We start from the raw sequence: 19,050 nt of genomic DNA, 5'->3' as shown, positions 1-19,050 counted from the left end.
TTTCTTTCCTTCTTCCTTCTTTCCTCCTTCCCTCTTTAGTCTCTCTCCTCCTTCTCTCTCTCCTTCCTTCCTCCCTCCCTTCCTCCCTCTTTCCCTTTCTTTCTTCTTTCTTTCTTTCCTTCACTACTCACCAAGTACCTGTTATGTGCCAGGCATGTTACAACGTACACAATGGTAGAGAAAACAGACACAGTCCAAACACTTCACATCCATTATTCACTTATTAATCCAACAATAGGTGCGGTAGGCACTGTCAGAATGCCCATTTTAGTGATGAAGTCACTGAGGCAGCAGCGGTGCTTACCGAGGTCACAGAGCTAGTGAATGAATCTGGGTCTAACTCTGCAGCTGTTCCCTGTAAGCACAATAGTATATTGCCTCCAGAATGGCTGTGAGCCACTGGTAGTTTGTCTGAATTTATGCCTCCTGGAGTCCAGCATGGAAGATTGAGTCATTATTGCGCCACCCCTTTTGACTCTCTCAACTTCCTTCCCTGAACCCCTAACCCAACACTGTAACCTTACATCCAAGAGCCAGGACGTGGCTACACAACTTGACAGGAATGGCATGTTAGAGCCAGCTGTGTGCTAGACCTGGTCAAGTGGTGATGGTGGCGGTCGTGATGAGGACAATGACAGCCTGGGGGAAGGGGAAGGGCCAGTAACATTTCTGATCATCTCTAAAAGACTCTGAGGTAAGAGGTGGAAATCTAAGGACATCAACTTCCTCTTATATTTAAATTTGAGGGTAAAACACTGGTCTTCCAGGGGCCCTAGCCAAGGAAAGTCAGATTTGCATCATTGGATTTCCTTCTCTACAAGGGGGAGGAGAAAAAGGGGAGCACTGGTTCTCTTTCTAGGAGAAGGTGGGGTGGAGTGAAAGAGGAGAAGGTGGAGAAAGGAGGGGAAAGGAGAGGGGGAGAGAAGAAGGAGGGAGGGGGAATGGAGCCCTTTTCTGGAGAGGGAGTTTGTTGGGGCCACTTCCCAGGTCAGCAGCATCTACCCTGAGGCCAGACCATAAAGGGTTTTCTGCAGGGGAGGATCAGTGCAGTGGAGGATGAGTGCAGGGGAGGATCAGTGCCTGCTCTGAGCACAGTGCTCTGTGGCTCTCTGCTACCCACCCACCCTGAACCCTGCACCTTCCAGTCCCACCCAAACTCCCATGGGGTCGTTTCAGTGCTGGAACAACTTTCCTGAAAGCCCCTTGTCATGAAGAAAACACTGGACTGGGAGTCAGACCATCTCAATTTGAACTGAGCCTTTGTTACCTCAGGCTACAGAACCCGGAACCTGCTGCTTACTCTTTCTGGGCCTCAGTCCTCCTCATCCGTAAAATGGTACAAAAATACCTTCTCTGCTTGCTGCCCAGGATATTTATGAGGATCTCAATAAGTGATCCATCTAAACGCACTTTATTATCATCATCAACCTACACCATAATCATGCTTCTAGATAATACATGCCAAAAGTGACAAATGACCTAATTTATGTATTCCCTTGTTCCTGACACTTCACGAAGATGGGGGCTTTTCTGGCAGTGTCCAAAATTGCAGTAGCCTCTCATGCCCACTCACCTCCTTGGGCATCCATGGATTTCCCCAGGTTGACTTCCCCACCCTAGCCAACTGGGGGGAACACACTTATTTCTTTAAATACACAGGAAATGGGAATTTATCATAAGATAAAAGGGTTTGTTTTTTTATAATCAGATAGTTTGGAAAAATGATAAAATAACTCGTCATCTTACTGTCTGAATATAACCACTATTGCAAATGGAAGATTATATCGAAGCAGGGTCATGAACCCAGGCTTTGGAGTCAGACAGACCTGTGTTCTGCCACTCAGCAGCTACATGACCTTGGGGCACCTTACTAATTTCTCTCAGTCCCAGAGAGAGTATGAATGCTCCCTCCAGTGGGAGATTTGGGAGTTGGGGGGGGGGGGCGTGGGAGGAGTAACTGGGGGTAACACATGTGTAAAGCCCTGCCCCACAACAAGTGCTCAGGCAGTGTTAGCTGCTGTTATTTTTCTAGTGATTATCCCTGCAGACTTTTAAAAATGCATACATAATACACATAAGAATACCTATGGTTTCAAAAATAGAAGTCATGACATTTTATAACCTGCTTTTGTTAATAGCATATCATGATGTTTTTTCACGTGAGAAAAATTCACATCTGTGACATCTCTTAGTGCCTGCAGAAAGCATCCTAAGGGTGTTTGCTATTTCATTTAACCTGTTCCCTATCACTAAACACTTAGATTCTTCCCAATTTTGGGGGGCTGATTTGAACAATGTTACAATTAATATTGTAAATATTAATATTGTAATTATTAATATTATTAATAATATTAATGTTATTAATATTGTTATTATTTCCTTAGGTTCTTTCCCAGATACTTTTCTAGACTGGCTAACATCCAAGTTCATAAACATTTTTGAGGTTTCATGGGCACTTCCAATTTTCCTCCAGAAAAATACAACTTCCCGCACCTGGTTAGCCTTGGGTATTTGTTATTATTGTTTTTTTAACTCTTTGATAAGCAGACTTTTTACTGTAGGATTACCATCCCACACCACTCACCCAGCTATGCCTGTCCTGTGAGTCTCCTGCCTTGGCGGTCTGGGGGCCTGACATCAGACCACCTCAATGTGGCTCCATCCAGGGCCTGCACTCCCCTGATGACACCCTTTCAAGAACTGTCCTTAGCTGGACAGTAGTTCTTAGTCCCCACTGTGATCTCCTCCCTTACAGCTTATATCTTCTTTGTGCATATTGATAGTTAAAGACATGACCACCTGGTTTGGTCGTTCCATATGCTGGCTTAGCAGAGATTTATTTACCTAATTATCCCAGTCCTTTGAGGATCCATAAAACAAACAGTACATTTACACCAAATACGCACCTCGGTAAAAAACCTTCAAACCAGCAGGAGGTTTCCGTCTTATGATAATCATGGTAATAATGTACATTTGTAGAGCAATTTGCAACTTGCAAACATAATGACATACACTATATGTGTAATACTCAAAACAATCCTGGGATTTTTATTATCATTAAAAATTATTTCTGGGGTACCTGGGTGGCTCAGTCGGTTAAGCATCCAACTTCAGCTCAGGTCATGATCTCACAGTTCACAGGTTCGAGCCCTGGGTCAGGCTCTGTGCTGACAGCTCAGAGCCTGGAGCCTGCTTCAGATTCTGTATCTCCCTCTCTCTCTGCCCCTCCCCCCACTTGCTCATGCTCTTTCTCTCTCTCTCTCTCAAAAATGAATAAAATTAAAATATTTATTATTATTTCTGTTTTACAAAGGGAGAAACTGCAACTCAGAAAATTGTACTGAGTTGCCCATGACTAAAGCTGGAGTCTGTTCTTCTGACTAAATCCTAGATTCTCACGCCGCTTTGTGAACATAAATTAACCATGTTATTGAGGGTGAATTGATCACTAGAGTTCTCCTACCGGGTATCCGATGGATGTGTGGGTAGAGGGGTGGTGGTTGGAAGAGAAGAGAAAGAGGGAAACAGAGAGAGGGAGAGGGAGAGAGAATTTTGCTTTGGGTTTCCTAAAGTTCTAGCTTTACTGCCTACCTGATAATAATGTTTGGGGCCCCTGGGTGGCTCAGTCGGTTGAGCGTCCGACTTCGGCTCAGGTCAGGATCTCACAGTTTGTGAGTTCGAGCCCTGCGTTGGGCTCTGTGCTGACAGCTCAGGCCCTGGAGCCTGCTTCGGATTCTGTGTCTCCCTCTCTCTCTGCCTCTCCCCCACTTGTGCTCTCTCTCTCTCTCTAAAATAAATAAAATGTAGAAAAAATCCCAAAATTTAATGATAATGTTTAAAGTTGAATACTCTGTCTCAGGGTCATTCTGCAGCCCAGAAGGCATTTTAGACTCAAACTCTTCAGCTTATGCTTTCAGATGCGGCACAGATAGTCTGATTATTTATAGTCTGGCATTTCCTAAATGAGGCAGTGTTTGGGGAGGAAGTCAGCCATCCTGACAAATGCTGAATGTTCAAAATTCAGCTGAATAATCAGTGAATCTAAAGTTTCACATTAGAAGGTATGAAGGTGGAAGGCTGGTTTTTATTCTCCTCTGAAAGGTAAGTCCCAGGCTGTAGCCACTCAGACTTGCTCCGCCCTTCCCTCAGGGCGCGGATCTGGCCTCTCTGGAAAGGAACTGGCTTTCCACAGGGAAGCCATCTGTAGCTCCTCCACGGAGGCCACCCTGAAGCCAGATCAGTGTCCCTCTTAATGGCCCTCAAACCCACCGTCTGCATGCAAACGGACTACAGGCCCTTCGTTTCACACAGGATCATAGAACTCAAAGTGGGAACGGACCTCAAAGGTCATCTAGTGCCGGAGTCTTTTCTTCTGACATCCCTGGCGGGTAGTGGGGCTGCCTCCCCTTGACCTTCCAGAACAACATTGTCCCAGAGGCTCAGAAGTTCCTTCCTCGCACACAAGAGCTCCCTCCCTTTGGTCCCGGTTCTGCCCACCACCACCTTCCTCTCGGCTTCAATCCCCAAAGAGGGCGGTGGCTGCCCCACATCCCTCAGACGGCCTCCCTTCCATACCAAGAGCCCAGGCCCTGCCCAGGGTGGGTATTCCCACCTGGAGGACGAAAGGAGATCGTGCATGGACAGTGCTCACCATGGTGCCTGCACATAGTATGTGCTCAGTAAACCTGGCTGTCTTTATTATCTATTCTCATTTCTCCAAGCAGACTTTTAGCGTGTCCACATTTCTCATGGTCTTTCATCTGGACATCCTGACGCAACACTCCAGATACATGCTAACACCAGATAGAACACAGTTATGATCTCCATGTCCGAATATATTTAATGTTCCACACACACACACATAGTTAAATAAATATGCTGTGTCTGCAAGCAAGCAGTAAACTGGAAGGTTAACTAGTCCATGGCTGCAGAGGGGCCCAGCAGCACATTACTGGAACCCTCTGTGGGTTGATATGGGCCCATGTACCACTGTGGGTATAGGTGTCCAACTAGTTAGTTGTTCAAGTCACTTAACTATTATCGTCCAACCCAAATGTCTTCAACTTCTTTTTCATGTTGTCTACAAAGACATTATGAGAGACTCTGCCAATATAAGACATATACAAAATATAAAATCAAAATTTTATATTAGAAGATAACTATAAGTAGAGCTCTCGTGTTTTCTTTCCTTGCTAAATGGACGGTAGTGTTGTCAGGAGTCCCTGTCCCTACAGTAGTCTCCTTTTGCTGAATGCTGGGCCATTTGTTTGTAATATAGTCACTCTGTTTATAATATAACCACCATGTGGCACTTAAGAAATACTTTATTTTATTGTTATCTGTGTACATGTTTGTCTCCTTTATTAAAAGGAGAGCTCTTTGGAGACAGAGACTGCGATACGTTCATCGCTGATGTCATCCAAGCACACGGCTCTAAGCATAATAGATCCTCAGTAATTACTGGTCAAGTGGACCATGAATGTATGCATGCACACCCAAAAAATGAATGAATGAATTATTTTTCTCAATAAATTATTGTCGGGCATTATAAAGTAAATGAGTTTATTTTGGCATGGCTCATTCCTGGTGAACCCATGCTAGGTGCCAGAGACCATCTGTTTAATAATCCATTCTAAATTTTTGTCAGGAATTTGGCATTGTGAAATCTGCTTTCTTGAAGAGTGAGACACCTAACCTGCTTCCAATCTCCTCAGCGGTTCTTCAGGACTTTGCCAATAGTCCCAAGAGTGTCTCTGCAGCCACGTGCCCAAGTTTACCAGGCACCGGGAAGGACATGGTCTGGACAAGGAGACCTGAGCCCATTCAACACTTGTGTACTAACACAATGGCTGGTCTGAAACAAGGTGGATCAGTTCAGCTGAGCGGAGTCTGCAAAATCTCCAAATTTTTTTTAAACTGCACACTCCCATCAATAAAAATATTTTTGAGCATATACCTTCAATATATGCATTATTTATCTATAAATCATATACAAGTAATACTGTGAACATATTATGTACATTATAAAGCATATGATGAAATAGAAAATCTTAAAAAGATGAGATATCGTCTTGCTACCTCTTCTTGCACACCGCTGGGGTACATGGATCCCACTTTGGAGACCACAGGACCAAAGCTTATCATAAAGGTAATGAGCCAATTCCCCTACAGGGAACCACCATGGGCTTGTATCTTTAGCTCCCCAGACACCTCCCAAATGTATGCCACTGGTCACACATTTATCAGAAGCACAGAGAAAGGGCATGGGAGGACAGGGCCATCTGGGTGTGAGCCCCTTTCTGCCATAGACTGTGATTGGGGATCCCCCTCCCACGGGCACCCAATCCTGGGCAAGTTGCTGAGCACCGCAGAGCCTCCATTGCTCATATAAAACAGGAAAGCTGATACTTATATCTCAGGCCGTTATGAGGATTTCATGAGGTGATATGTGTAATGAGTGTAATGAGGCACAGAACTGGTGCCCAACCAACGTCCATCTCCTCTCCCGTAGGGTGCCTTCTCTTTTACTTAGAAGATGGTGACTACATGAAATAACGCCACTTGGATCTCAAGAGCCTCCATATTGATGCATGGAAGTATTTTTCTTCTAGCAGGTAGTTGAAGATATAATTACTTAGAAACGCTGGAAGGGACAATCTAGGGAGAGAGAATGGTTGGTATAGATAAGAAAGGGAGTGGGCATTAATGAGCAAGATGAGAAAAAAAACATCCAACTTAGGGAAGAAGCAGACATATTAACTCAACTTTTCTGCCCTCCACTTTTTCCTACAGTGAAGCGATCTTTATATTTGAGATATTTTTAAATGTAGTTTTATTTATATTTAAAATGTATCATGCAATATTTAAGACATGCAGAAAAGGACAAAGAAAAATACAATACACAGCTATGTAGCTAGCACTCAGCTCAAGAAATAAAACATTGCAAACTGTTAAATCTGCCTTCTGCACCTCCCTCCCCACCCAAATATATTGTGTACTTATCACTCCACACCCTTCTATACACCTTTATAACATATGTATATAATGTATCCCTAAGCAGAATAAAGTATCATTTTGAGTATTTTTTATTAAATTATTTTAATGTTTATTTATTTTTGAGAAAGAGAGACAGAGCATGAGTGGGGGAGGGACAGAGAGAGAGGGAGACATAGAATCTGAAGCAGGACCCAGGCTCTGAGCTGTCAACACAGAGCCCAACACGGCACTCGAACTCACAAACCTCAAGATCATGACTTGAGCTGAAGTCAGACACTTAACTGACTGAGCCACCCAGAAAGCTCTCATTTTGAGTATTTTTAAACTTAAAAACTATGTCATGTTATTACATAACTACTATCACTTTGGTTCATTAACTCATCCATGCAACATATATTTATAAAGCACATACAATGCTTTCTGTGCAGTGATTAATTGTAATATAAAAGAAAATCCCCTCACTTCTCAGTCCTCAAAAGATGTCAGCACAAACTAAATGAAAAATGATTCCTTTGCAGAATTGTTTTCAGACTTGCAAATTCTTACTGCTTTCATTTCACTATTTCTACAGAAAACTCACTGAGCTGTTAGGAGGCACAGCAATGATGGATACTGTGATTCTAGAGTGGGGCATAGTCACGAACGCCTGAGTTCTCCCCAGAGACCGTGGATGGAATGTGTTGGAAAGGCGGGAAGTTCAACACCACCTTCATAGGTCTTATTTTCTAGACAACAGCGTTCAGAACAGAGCCCTTGAGTCCCATCCAAGGGAGTTTAGTTATGGAGGCATCCGCGTAGGAGTTCATGCTAAAGAGACTGCAAGCCTTCACGTTTCTGTCCACACACAGCCGCTGGCGGGGAAGGCTGGCTTCAGACCGCTCCATCTGGCTCCAGGGCCTGCCTTCCCCACACAGGCTGTCTACTCAAGGGTGAGGGCTTCTTGCTGCCCACTGGTTATGGTGGGTGCAGCAAGAAAGTGAGGCAAATTTCACAAATTACAGGCAGAGTAACCCAATGTGACATTTCAGCCATTCCAATTTCCTGTCACACAGTCTTCTGGCTAAAAAGATTTTCCAGTTCACGGTGTTCTTGTCCTTTGGATTAGGTAAATAAAAACACTTCTATGAATATGAATGATCAATACTCCATTATTCTTTCATTGCAGCTGCTGGTAAGTTGTGGAGCTTCCTCAGCCTCTGCCCTTCCCCTAGAATTAGCCTCTGGGTCACGCCTTCCCGTTGATCACGCTCATGGCAGTGATGCTCATTGATCGAGCCTCCATTCTGGGTGGGAGAACCACCCTTCAGCACCCACTGTACATGGGTCAGAGTGATTTTTACCTGTTAAAATGCACTGTTTCATTAGGCCTTTAGATGGATGCATCTTGGTAGAGCAAACGTGTCCCAGTCAGGTGAGGGGTGGTGTTAGTACTGATTCTGTCCCAAGCACAATGTGGCCGTGGTACCTCTTTCATACCTGGAAATAGCCATGCGATGCCCAAAAGGGCCCTCTCTGGATGCAGCCCCTATGACCAGTGTCACGGTGTGGCAGCTGCCCTGAGAACCAGCTCCTGTCGGCCGAGGCAAGCTTCCCAGAGAGCCACTAGGCACACGCTCAGCACTAGAGAACAACCCCACCTTTACAGGTGGAGATTTTGGACAGGACAATGGGATCTCACGTCCACCTCACCCCTTATCCTATCCACTAGTGAGTATACACAGGAGATCACCAGCTCATCCCTCGAAGTCCCAATCCAAAGAAACCTGCCAACTTGAGAACTGCGTGCTGATGAGGGCATCCAATCCTAGAGATAGGAAAGGTCATTTCAGGGCCTCTCAGGGCCCCTGATATGTCCCTTGGTAGATTCTTTATCCTCCCTTTCATGCCTGTGAGATTGTCTTAGTTTTCCAGGCAGGTTTCTCTGGCCCATCTCACCATCTGTGACCCTGCTGGGGCCCAGGGTTGGAGCCCCACCCTGGAGTCTGAACCATTCACTCTTGTCAGAGCCTCGGAGCAAGCCCTTTCCTCCCCAGCTCTCCCTGCTCACTAGTGCTGGACAGGGCTCCACCGAGGAACCCACCCGCCCACTGGCCTATCTTTCCGCTGCCTGGAGCTGGCCTTTCCAGGCCCCGAAGTGCCCGGTGCTGAGCTGAGTATCTCTCCCCAGGCACACCCTCCCCAGGGCGGCTGCGTACTCACTGCTCCACCAGCACCCGAGCCCACCCCTTTCTTAATAATGAGCAATGGCTTTGTTGTGGTTTTTTTTGTCATTATACTAATAAATCATTTCACTGGAAACAGAAGATACCAAGCAAAAAGAAAACTGAAAATTACCCATAAATCCCTCCCATGTGATAAACATTATTTATATTTTGATACATTTGCTTACAGTCTTTTTTCGTGGCATATGAATAAAACATATTTTTTTCAAAATTGGATTTACACCATGTATAATAGTGTGTATTCTGTCATTTTTATCAAGCCTCACTACAACAGTAAACACATCCCTCTTATTCTCGTTTCTGTATCTCAGGCATGCCGTTCTTCTCATATCGTTCCGTCCTCTCTACCACCTAAACCTTCCCCCCACCCTCAATTCCCTGTCCTGATAGCCTTGCTTAATAATCTCAGTCTGTACTAATTTTGTTCCTGTCAATATGTTCAGCCTTCGTTATACAGATTGCATAATTCGGTGCTTGATATATTGTCTTGTCTTTTCTAATAACTTGGAGAATTGGTCTTATGTCCCTAGAATTAATGGAAGCCCCTAAAGGTCAGCAACCATGTCTCACACGGTACTTGCTGATTTCCAGATCATTTCTTATTTTGCAGAGTCCATGACCTCCCCCCGCCCCCCACAGCCCTCCACCCCCACACCCCCACCTTTTGGTGTTGGTGTTTCTATGCAAAAGTGGAAATTCTCAGAACCGCCAGAAGCTGGAATAAAGACCAAGCTCATGGTGCACTTTTGTCAAGTGCTTCCTAGAAAAGCATGAGTCTCACATCTTGTAACTTCATAATTCAACCCTTCCCTTGGCTAGTGTAGACATAAGTGCGGTTCCCTAAAGAGCATTGATGGAAGGCCAGAACCACCCTGGACCCGGGCTGGACTTGTATCACGGCTGAGCCACCCTGGAGCCGAAGGATTCGAGCATCAATAAAAGAAGTAATAAGAGACAAACTCTCCTCACACCCTTCACAACTTAAAAATAAATAAAATTAAAAGGTCTTTAAAAAAAAATGTAGGTTAGAAAGGATTGCAAATTCATGACAGTTATTTTCTAGCATTAAAGTGGCATTTTTCTGGCCCCATTTTACAAAGGCGATTCCCTCTGCTCCCAAATATAAATGCACACACACACACACTCACACACACGCACACACACGCACTCACACACACACACACACACACAACCCCCCCACACACACACACACACCAGCTGGAGTAAGAAAGAGTGGCTTCCTATTATTATTAATAGCTTAGTGAGATCATTCACGAATCCAGTTCAGTCCCAAGGTCCCAGAAACTGAAAAGGACACTTTCTCCCTCGCTTGCTAGGGACATTCCAATCCCAGCCCCTGGCCATCCATTTGGAGTTACCAGTCCTCTGTCACCTCCTGTTTAATGCTTCACTGCGTATCAAAGGCTGTGGTGCTGGAGGAGGAAGAGGGGACGGGAAGTCTGGATGCCTCTCCCTCTCCCTCTTCCTTCCAGAGCCCCCACCATCCCCCCCCCACCGGCAAACTGCTCCCCAGCCCTGACCCTGCACTTGCTTAGCTGTGTGACTTTGACAAGTCACTTTACCTCTCTGGGCCACTTTTCCTCATTTGCACATGCACTGTGGCCTCCTTTTAGCTCACGGTCCAACATTCTGTGAAATACCTTCTTAACCTTCACCATCTCCATATTCCAAATTTGAAAGTTCCAATCTAAGGTGTGCGATGGGGGTGGGGGATGGCAGGTTCCATCTGTGTGGCCATCAGCCTCTATTTCCTGCCTGACCTCCCTTCTCTTAAACAGCCCTGGCGTCACCTCTTCCATGAAGCCTGTCTTTCCTTGTAATTCTCATCAGCATCAGCATCATCAACACCACCAGATAAATGAGTCTTCTTCTCTGTGCTCCAAGTACATTTTGTCTATTCCTCTGTGGTGAGTCTGATACAGAGGGCGCTTGTGTCCTTGAAACAGTAGCACACTATGCCCTTGGGTGCCACCATTAATTGGATTATTCCTGCTCACACTGCAGTGACAGAGCCGGGGAGAGGGCACTTGTAACAAAAATAGGCATTGTTTCTCCTGCACGCTTCACAGTCCTTTACATCTTTGCTGGGGGAGTTACTTTTCATTTCCCTGAAGTTGTTCCACAGAAGGTTGGAGAAGACCATGCATAAGAGCATCAGTGGACACTATAAAATCAGTGCGGGGGAGGGAAGGTGCTGGCAGGCTGCTAATCCCCTGGGGAACCCTGAAGACAGCAGGCAAGGACAGGCTCCAGCAGAAGCCCCATCGGCTTGGCTACCTGCTGAGACCCACAGGGACACTACTTCCCTTCTCTGGTCCAAGGGCAGAGCCCCCACTCACCCCGACTCCGCCTGCCCTCCCCAGAATGCCCCCTGGCGACCACTGGACCATCTGGGTCCCAGTGACCTCAAAGCTGGGGCGACTCAGTGTTTAAAATAAAATAGAATAAATTATATTCTGACCCAAATTTAGAACAGTTAGTGAGGGGTTGTGGTGGGGAGCGAGCCCTGCTCACTGCATAGCTTGCCACTGTCTTGCTGATGTCACCTCCGAACCTTCCTTCACTTTCTATGGAAACCACCGTTTACACATCAGGGGCATTTGAGGAAGCACCTTCCTGGATCTGTGAGTCGGTTTTCAGAAGCTTCCTCCACAAGGCTTCAAGGGAAAACCTCAACTGTCTCATTTCCTAGAAAAATAAATCTGAGGTTTCTTCTTGTGGCTTTGTGATCTTAGCCAATGTTTCTGAGGGGCTACAGATACATCACCTAATCCTCATTACAACCTCATGAGTGAAGCCAGCACCACCCCCATTGGGCAGATGCAGAAACTGAGGCTCAGAGAGGCTAAGTGTTACTTGCTCGAGGTTTCACTGCAGTGACTAGAGCTGGATTTGAACCCTGGCATTTGACTCTGGAGTCCCAATCTTCACCATGAAGCTCTACTTTCTCCTTGTCCACCCCATTCTACAAGATCTGCCACTTCCAGTTCCCTAGGATAAAGAGTCTTCCAAAATTCAGATTCTCTTTTTGAATTCTCAGTTCAATGTGCCCTGGAGGACCTGATCATTTAAAAGACTGCCGTTGGGGCGCCTGGGTGGCTCAGTTGGTTGAGCAACCGACTTCAGCTCAGGTCATGATCTCACGGTTTGTGAGTTCGAGCCCCGTGCCGGGCTCTGTGCGGACAGCTCAGAGCCTGGAGCCTGCTTCGGATTCTGTGTCTCCCTCTCTCTCTGCCCCTCCCCCACTTATGCTCTGTCTCTCTCTCTCTCTGTGAAAAATAAATAAACATTAAAAAAAAATTAAAAAAAATAAAAAATAAAAAAAAATAAAAGACTGCCGTTGCCTAAGTGGTTTTTTACAAGAAAAATCTGATGTGGCAAATTATTTTGCTTTTATAAGTGAGGTTTCCCTCTCTTTGTCTAGAGATTCCCCAGGCGATATAAATGAAAGTATCTAGTGCATTTTGCCTGGCACACCCTGAGTACTAAATATTTGTTGATTCTAATTTTGTGCCTCTACGAATCCAACCGAAAACATCCACTCAGCCATTGCCCAACTCATCTCCAGTCATGTGCCTGTCAAGCTGGGACAGCCCAATATATGCCCCCATGCCAGGCATCTAAAGACGCCTCTCTTTTTCTTCAAAATACACAAACTTCTACAAAGTACATAGGTTACCAGATAAGCATGCAGTTCCTCCCTGGGGTCATCTGCTCCTGATGAGGCTTATTAAAATAGGAAACTATTTTAAAGCAAAATCAACAATCAGAAGTATTCTCCATTCTGTATGGCTGCTTTCCACAGATAATAAAACCCCATCAACTGGCTCCAAAGAAAAAGTGACCTACATAACAATGACAACACAAATAACAATCCTCCACTGAAATGCTCAAAAGCTGGGATTGTGGTAAAGCCAAGATTCCCAGGGAGTCTCAGGACCCGGTGTCTTGACTGTAAACTTGGAGCAGATAAAGGAAGGCCTCTCTGAGATCAGAACTTCCAGGGATAGGACAGAAAACCCAAATGGCAGGTGCAAGGCAGATGTAGTCAGAACTGAACAAGACAATGCAAACAGTATCCGGTGTCCAAGGAAAAACACAAAAAACCAGTGTGTGTCCGTTCTGCTTGAGAAGATCTCAGAAGAATAATTTTGTAGATGAATCAGACAAGAATAAGGTTGCAAACGACTCCATCATGTCAAATAACCAAGGCAAGGCCTGTGTCTAAAGTACTCTCATAACACCTGAAGAGTAATTCAGCTCATCGATGTGGCTGTGCTTACATACTTGTTTTTCTTCACCAAATGGATCAATCCTTTTGGTCACATTCCTCATCAGTGGATGGAGAAGCTCAGTAGTGGTGCCCAGAGTGTCCCAGAAAGGGTCTCCCAAGAAAATAAAGTTGCATCAAAAGCTGCTGAAGGAAATTGTAGGTACAAAACAGGGATCTGAGAGGCAGGACACCCAGGTTCTGGCTTGGAACCTGACATTGACTCTCTTTGAAACTCTGGACAAGTCATTTGGATCTCCATCATCCCTCTGGATCTCCATTTTCCCATCTATAAAAAAATCCAAACAGCTCTCATCTGAAAAGTGTGGGAGGCTGTGGGAACCCATCAGTTCCCCCTGATAACAGTCAAGCCCAGAGTTTCTTATAACATTTAACATATACTTAGCACACAACCCGGCAATCCCACAGCTTGGTATACAACCAAGATAAATGAAATCTATGTTCGCACAAAAACCTGTATGCAAATATTTATAACAGCTTTATTTATAAATGCCCCAAACTGTAATCAACTCAAATATCCTTGGTGGGTGAGTGAATTAACACTGGCACATCCATACAGTGGGATCACCACTCAGGAACGAACCATTGATACAACAACATGAATGGATTTCTTTTCTTTTAAATTTTTTAATGTTTATTTATTTATGTAGAGAGGGAAAGAGAGAACATGAGCAGAGGAGAGGCAGAGGGAGAGGGAGAGGGAGAGTCCCAAGCAGGCTCCACGCTGTCAGCACAGAACCTGACCTGGGGCTCGAATCATAAACTGTGAGATCATGACCTGAAATCATGATCATGATCATGAGATCATGAGCCAAAATCAAGAGTAGGACACTTAACCGACTGAGCCACCCAGGTGCCCCAACAATATGAATGGCTTTCAAATGCATTATGCTAAACAGAAGCCAGAAACAAAGGCTACATACTGCACGATCCATTAAATGATATTCTGGAAAAGGCAAAACTATAAGGATGGAGAACAGAACTGTAGTTGCAGGGAGGGGGTGGGGGAGAACTTGACTACAAAAGGGCAGCACAAGAGAATTTGGGAGGAGGGTGATAGGACCGTTTTGTATCTTGATTGTGGCAGTACATGATTCTAGGCATTCATCACGATGTACAGGACGGAACAAAATAAGGAGTGAACTTCACTGTAATTAAATTCAAAAAATAAATATTAAAAATCATTTTAAAACTCAAGCCCAGATCCTCCAAGTCTGAAAAGAGAGAAAAACTCCCCAGTGAAGAGACAGAGAGACGGAAAAAGAGAAGTGACCCCAATGTCAACTCCAGTTTCCCAGGAGCCACCTACGCTCTTCCCATTGGCTTTACTGGGCACTGTTGCCCATATACCAACCATGCCCTTGTTTCAATGCTCCAGCCCATCAGACACCAGACCAGAGCATGTCATGTAATTTGTCTAAAGGCTCAGGGCCAAGAAAGGGGAAATAAACCCAGAGAGTAATGCCCAACTCACTGGCTACCTGCCTGGTTCCTGTTCCACGTCACTGAGCCAGAGGCCACTTCTACTACTACCAGGCTGGCCAAAGACCTGTAGACTCAAGAAAGCAAAACCAAGAGGAGCGACGTTGGTACAAAGGCCCAGTTTCCCAGCCCAATCTCTTGAATGAGCACATTCTTCTTGACTGATTGACATCGGAAATGCCCACCTCCTTCAAGGGAGACTTCTCCACCAGGGCTGCCGGAGAAAATATGAGATGCCCAATAAAGTTGAATTTCAGATAAACAAAGAAGACTGTTCTGATAGAAGTACAGTGCAATATTTGTGTGTTATTTTGATTTATTCAATCTGACAATCCTGTCCTCCATCCACCGGGGTGTGGCCTCACCTACCACACATCAGAAGGAAATTTGTTACGCTTCCATCAACTTAGATTCACACACCCATATTGTTCATCTCCTAGCACATCCCCTGGGGATTACAGACCTGGCTCTGTCAGGCAGATCTCTCTAGAAACCTGGCCCCAAAGCAGACAGAGGTGCTAAGGAAGGGGAGGGAAGGCCAGGCAAATAGCACACCCTTTCCAACTTCTACTGCCTCCCAGAAACTGGACCCCAAGGTCAAATGGAAAAAGGCAAACCTAGCCTGAGAATCTATTCATGAGCGGGCTGGAGGGAGGGCACCCAAGCCCTCCCAGGCCTCCCCCCCTGTACACATCAGATCCTCTCAAAGGATATCACAGGTCACCCCCAGAAGACTCCCACAGACGGACTCTGCAAACAGCCCACCTGTGGGTCTTCCGCAGTCACCCCTGGACAACTCACAGCGGTCTTCACACTTTCCAAAGCCCTGCAGTTATAGCAGGTGCCTGGGGGAGGTGCCACCCACAGCTTCCCCCCCCCCCACACACACACCCCACAAAAGCAGGTGGCGCTGCCTTTCTGGGAGCACAAAGGAAACATCTTTTCAGAATTTATGTTAGAAGCTCCAGCAGGTGCTCAGCAGCCGCTCTCCAGGTGTGAAGCTGAAGTGCCAGGGCTTTGGGTGAGATCAGCTATCAGGAGGCGAGTCATGAGAAGAAAGACAGCTAAAGGTGGGGCGGATCGTCCCCTGTTCCTGGGTGTCTAAAACATGGGTTAGCATTCTCAGCAGGGGTCCAGATGGTGTCTCAAGTCCTCCTCATCTGGTCCCACCGTCCACCGTCCACACAGTTACCAAACATTTCTTGAACACCTCTGCGTTCCAGGCACTGTGCTAGTGCTGTGGTTACAAAGATACATACAAAACAGCGCTGGCACTCCAGGAGCTCACGTTCTGGGGGCAACTGCCACCACAACAGACCAAGAGGATAATAAAGCTGAGTGTGGGGGTGATGGGGGCACAGAGGGGCAGCAGCAGGCCTGTGGGCTGGGTTTTCTGGAGATCAGGTTGGAGCTGGGTCTCAAAAGAGGAGGGGCACAGCTTGGAGATTGGAGAGGGATAGCACTCCAAGCAGAGGCCGGGACAAAGGCACAGAGGCAAGAAGCTGAGAGCACGCAGGGTGTATTCAACAGTATGTTGGGCCAGGAAATCAGGGGCAAGAGATAGGAATGGAGGGCCTGGGGGTGGGGGTGGGGGCATTGGCATGACAAGTTCAGGGGTTTTCACTCTATCCTGAGCAGACATGAGGGCTTTTAACATGTCAGGGGACCATGTCCAAGGAGCATCTCACAAAGGCTACTCCAGGTACATCCAGGGTTGGGGTACCAATGTCTGCAGCAGGCCAGGGCAGTAGGAGTAGAGAGCAGGAGGCAGACTTGAAAAGCACTTAGGAGGCCATGTATCAGCAGATGTGGAGATTAATGGGACGTGGGAGGTTGAGGTGGAGGCAGAGGAAGGTGAATTCTGGGTTTCTGGATTCCATGGTTCTTCAGGTTCAAAACACCAGTCATCTGGCGATGATCACTTGACCTGAATTTTGACACCAGGGTGCAGCACTGTGGTTTTGTTCTAGCAAACCAGGCACACCTCCAGGCTCCCTGCTCAGACCAATCAAGCCCCATCCCCAAACCCCATGACACAAGTTCTTACAAACACAGCTCTCCAATCTGCCGCCTATTCCAACCTCTCCCTGACCATTTCAGCCTTAGTTTCATGGATGTGGCTGGGCCCATATCTATCTGCACAAACAGGTTATCAGGGTCCCGTGTGGACTTTTAGTGGCCACCATGATGATGTCCTGAAGGCATCAAAGATGTCAACCAAAGTACAAGAATATGGCTCCATCATAGAGGAAGCAATGAGGGGAATGGAGCCCCTGAGAAGAAGTCTGGAACCTGCCCCCGCCCTCTGGAGCTCCGCATCCTTGCTGTCCAGTAATGAGCATGCAAAGGCCACAGTCCTATTGGGTCTAAGATCCTCCGGAGGTTGAAACTGAGTATATACAGCTCAGTGCTGCCGCCTACTGTTCTCGTCCTGACATTACACTCATTTAGCGCCAGTGAACACCTCCACTCCGCAGAGGACTCTCCCAGGACAGGGCCGGGACCTAGGACCCCCCAGGGCGGGGAGGGGTGCTCATTCCCAACACCCGAACGTCTGAACTGAAGGCAGAGAGAATGCGGTTAGGAATTGGGTCAGCGCAGCCACAGGGGTATTAGCCAGAATGAAGGAGATGCTCTAAAGATTGCAGGGCCCGCTACCAATGAGTCCGCACGTCCAGTGGCAAGAGTGATGGGTGATGTGAGGTTGCAGAGCTGTTCAGGCTGGGGCCAGAGAACCAGCATGTCATGGGGAGGCTTGGAGGCAAGGGCGGGGAGCACAGACTAGACCCGAAGTGGGCTGCTGTGGCCCGCGAGCCAAATCCAGCCAGACTGTTTATGGACGGCTCACAAGCAAAGAATGATTTTTATATTTTAAAATGGTTGGGAGGGGCGCCTGGGTGGCTCAGTCCGTTAAGCATCCGACTTCGGCTCAGGTCATGATCTCGCGGTCCATGAGTTCGAGCCCCACGTCGGGCTCTGTGCTGACCGCTCAGAGCCTGGAGCCTATTTCAGATTCTGTGCCTCCCTCTCTCTGACCCTCCCCCGTTCATGCTCTGTCTCTCTCTGTCTCAAAAATAAATAAACGTTAAAAAAATTTTTTTAAAAAAATAAAATGGTTGGGAAAAAATCAAAGGAAGGATAAGAGTTGTGACAGAAACCATATGGTCTGCAAAATTTGGCAACTCCTGATCTGGACAGCAGTGGAAGTCTCTCCATGCTGAGATGCTGATCGGGGGTCACGCCGTCCCCAAGTCCCGCAGACGAAAGCCTCGCCTGCGCCCCCAGGACCCTCACATCCAGCACAAGACCCAGCCGGCCTCCTCATAGCCCCCACCAGGGAGAGAGGACAGGACCCACAGTCTGCCAAGGGTCAGTGAGAGTCAGAAGGAGGCAGAAGGAGAGCAGTTTGGCTCAAATGTGCTGATTCCCAAGGCTCTCTCTGGGCCTGTGCTGGCACAGCTGTTTTACAGGGGGGCTGACGCTCCCCCTTGGAACTTTGTCAGGGATTACATGACTCTCTGAGGCCTGAGAAAAATACTTCAGCAGTTCTGGTAGGCCCTGATTTGCCAGAAAGTTCCCCTGTGCCCAGTGCAACTCATAGGACTTGTCAAAATGACCTCCTTTCATGCTGCAAATCCCTTCTCAACAAGGAAAACCTGCTGACGGTTCAGTTCTTTTGTTAACAACCAAAAAAAAAAAAAAAAAAAAACGAAGAAGAAATTAAAAAAAAAAATCCTTAGTTCCTGCTCCTTCTCAGAGGAGAGGAAGTCATTCGTAACATAGATGAAGCAAGATTTTAACCCTCCGGTAATTTCTTGCTCTGTCTCCTGTCTCCAACAGCAGGTACCATGTGACTGAAGAACAAGAATGCCTGATGACAAGAGTCACCACACTGTGAGCACACCTCACATGCCAGGCCCTCTACCGACATTGTGTCAGCAGGGAGGGCAGGGTTGCTGCCTTTACAGCGGTAGCGGTGGTCCCGGGAGCCTGAAGTATCATGGTGTGCTAGGCCAAGCTCTGTTCTCTGTGCCTGGA

The 19,050-nt window shown here is 46.6% G+C and overlaps 1 protein-coding gene across 19 annotated transcripts in view; it reads right to left on the bottom strand.

The window, feature by feature from the left end:
- Positions 1-19,050, bottom strand: part of ANK1 (ankyrin 1) — a 218,437-nt gene that overhangs the window by 144,273 nt on the left and 55,114 nt on the right. The gene's annotated exons all lie outside the window — the stretch shown is intronic.

Source organism: Neofelis nebulosa, chromosome 3 (assembly GCF_028018385.1).
Source record: "Neofelis nebulosa isolate mNeoNeb1 chromosome 3, mNeoNeb1.pri, whole genome shotgun sequence".
Lineage (NCBI taxonomy): Eukaryota > Metazoa > Chordata > Mammalia > Carnivora > Felidae > Neofelis > Neofelis nebulosa.
Note: the sequence above shows the minus strand (reverse complement) of the source record. Positions and strands in the feature narration are given on the sequence as shown.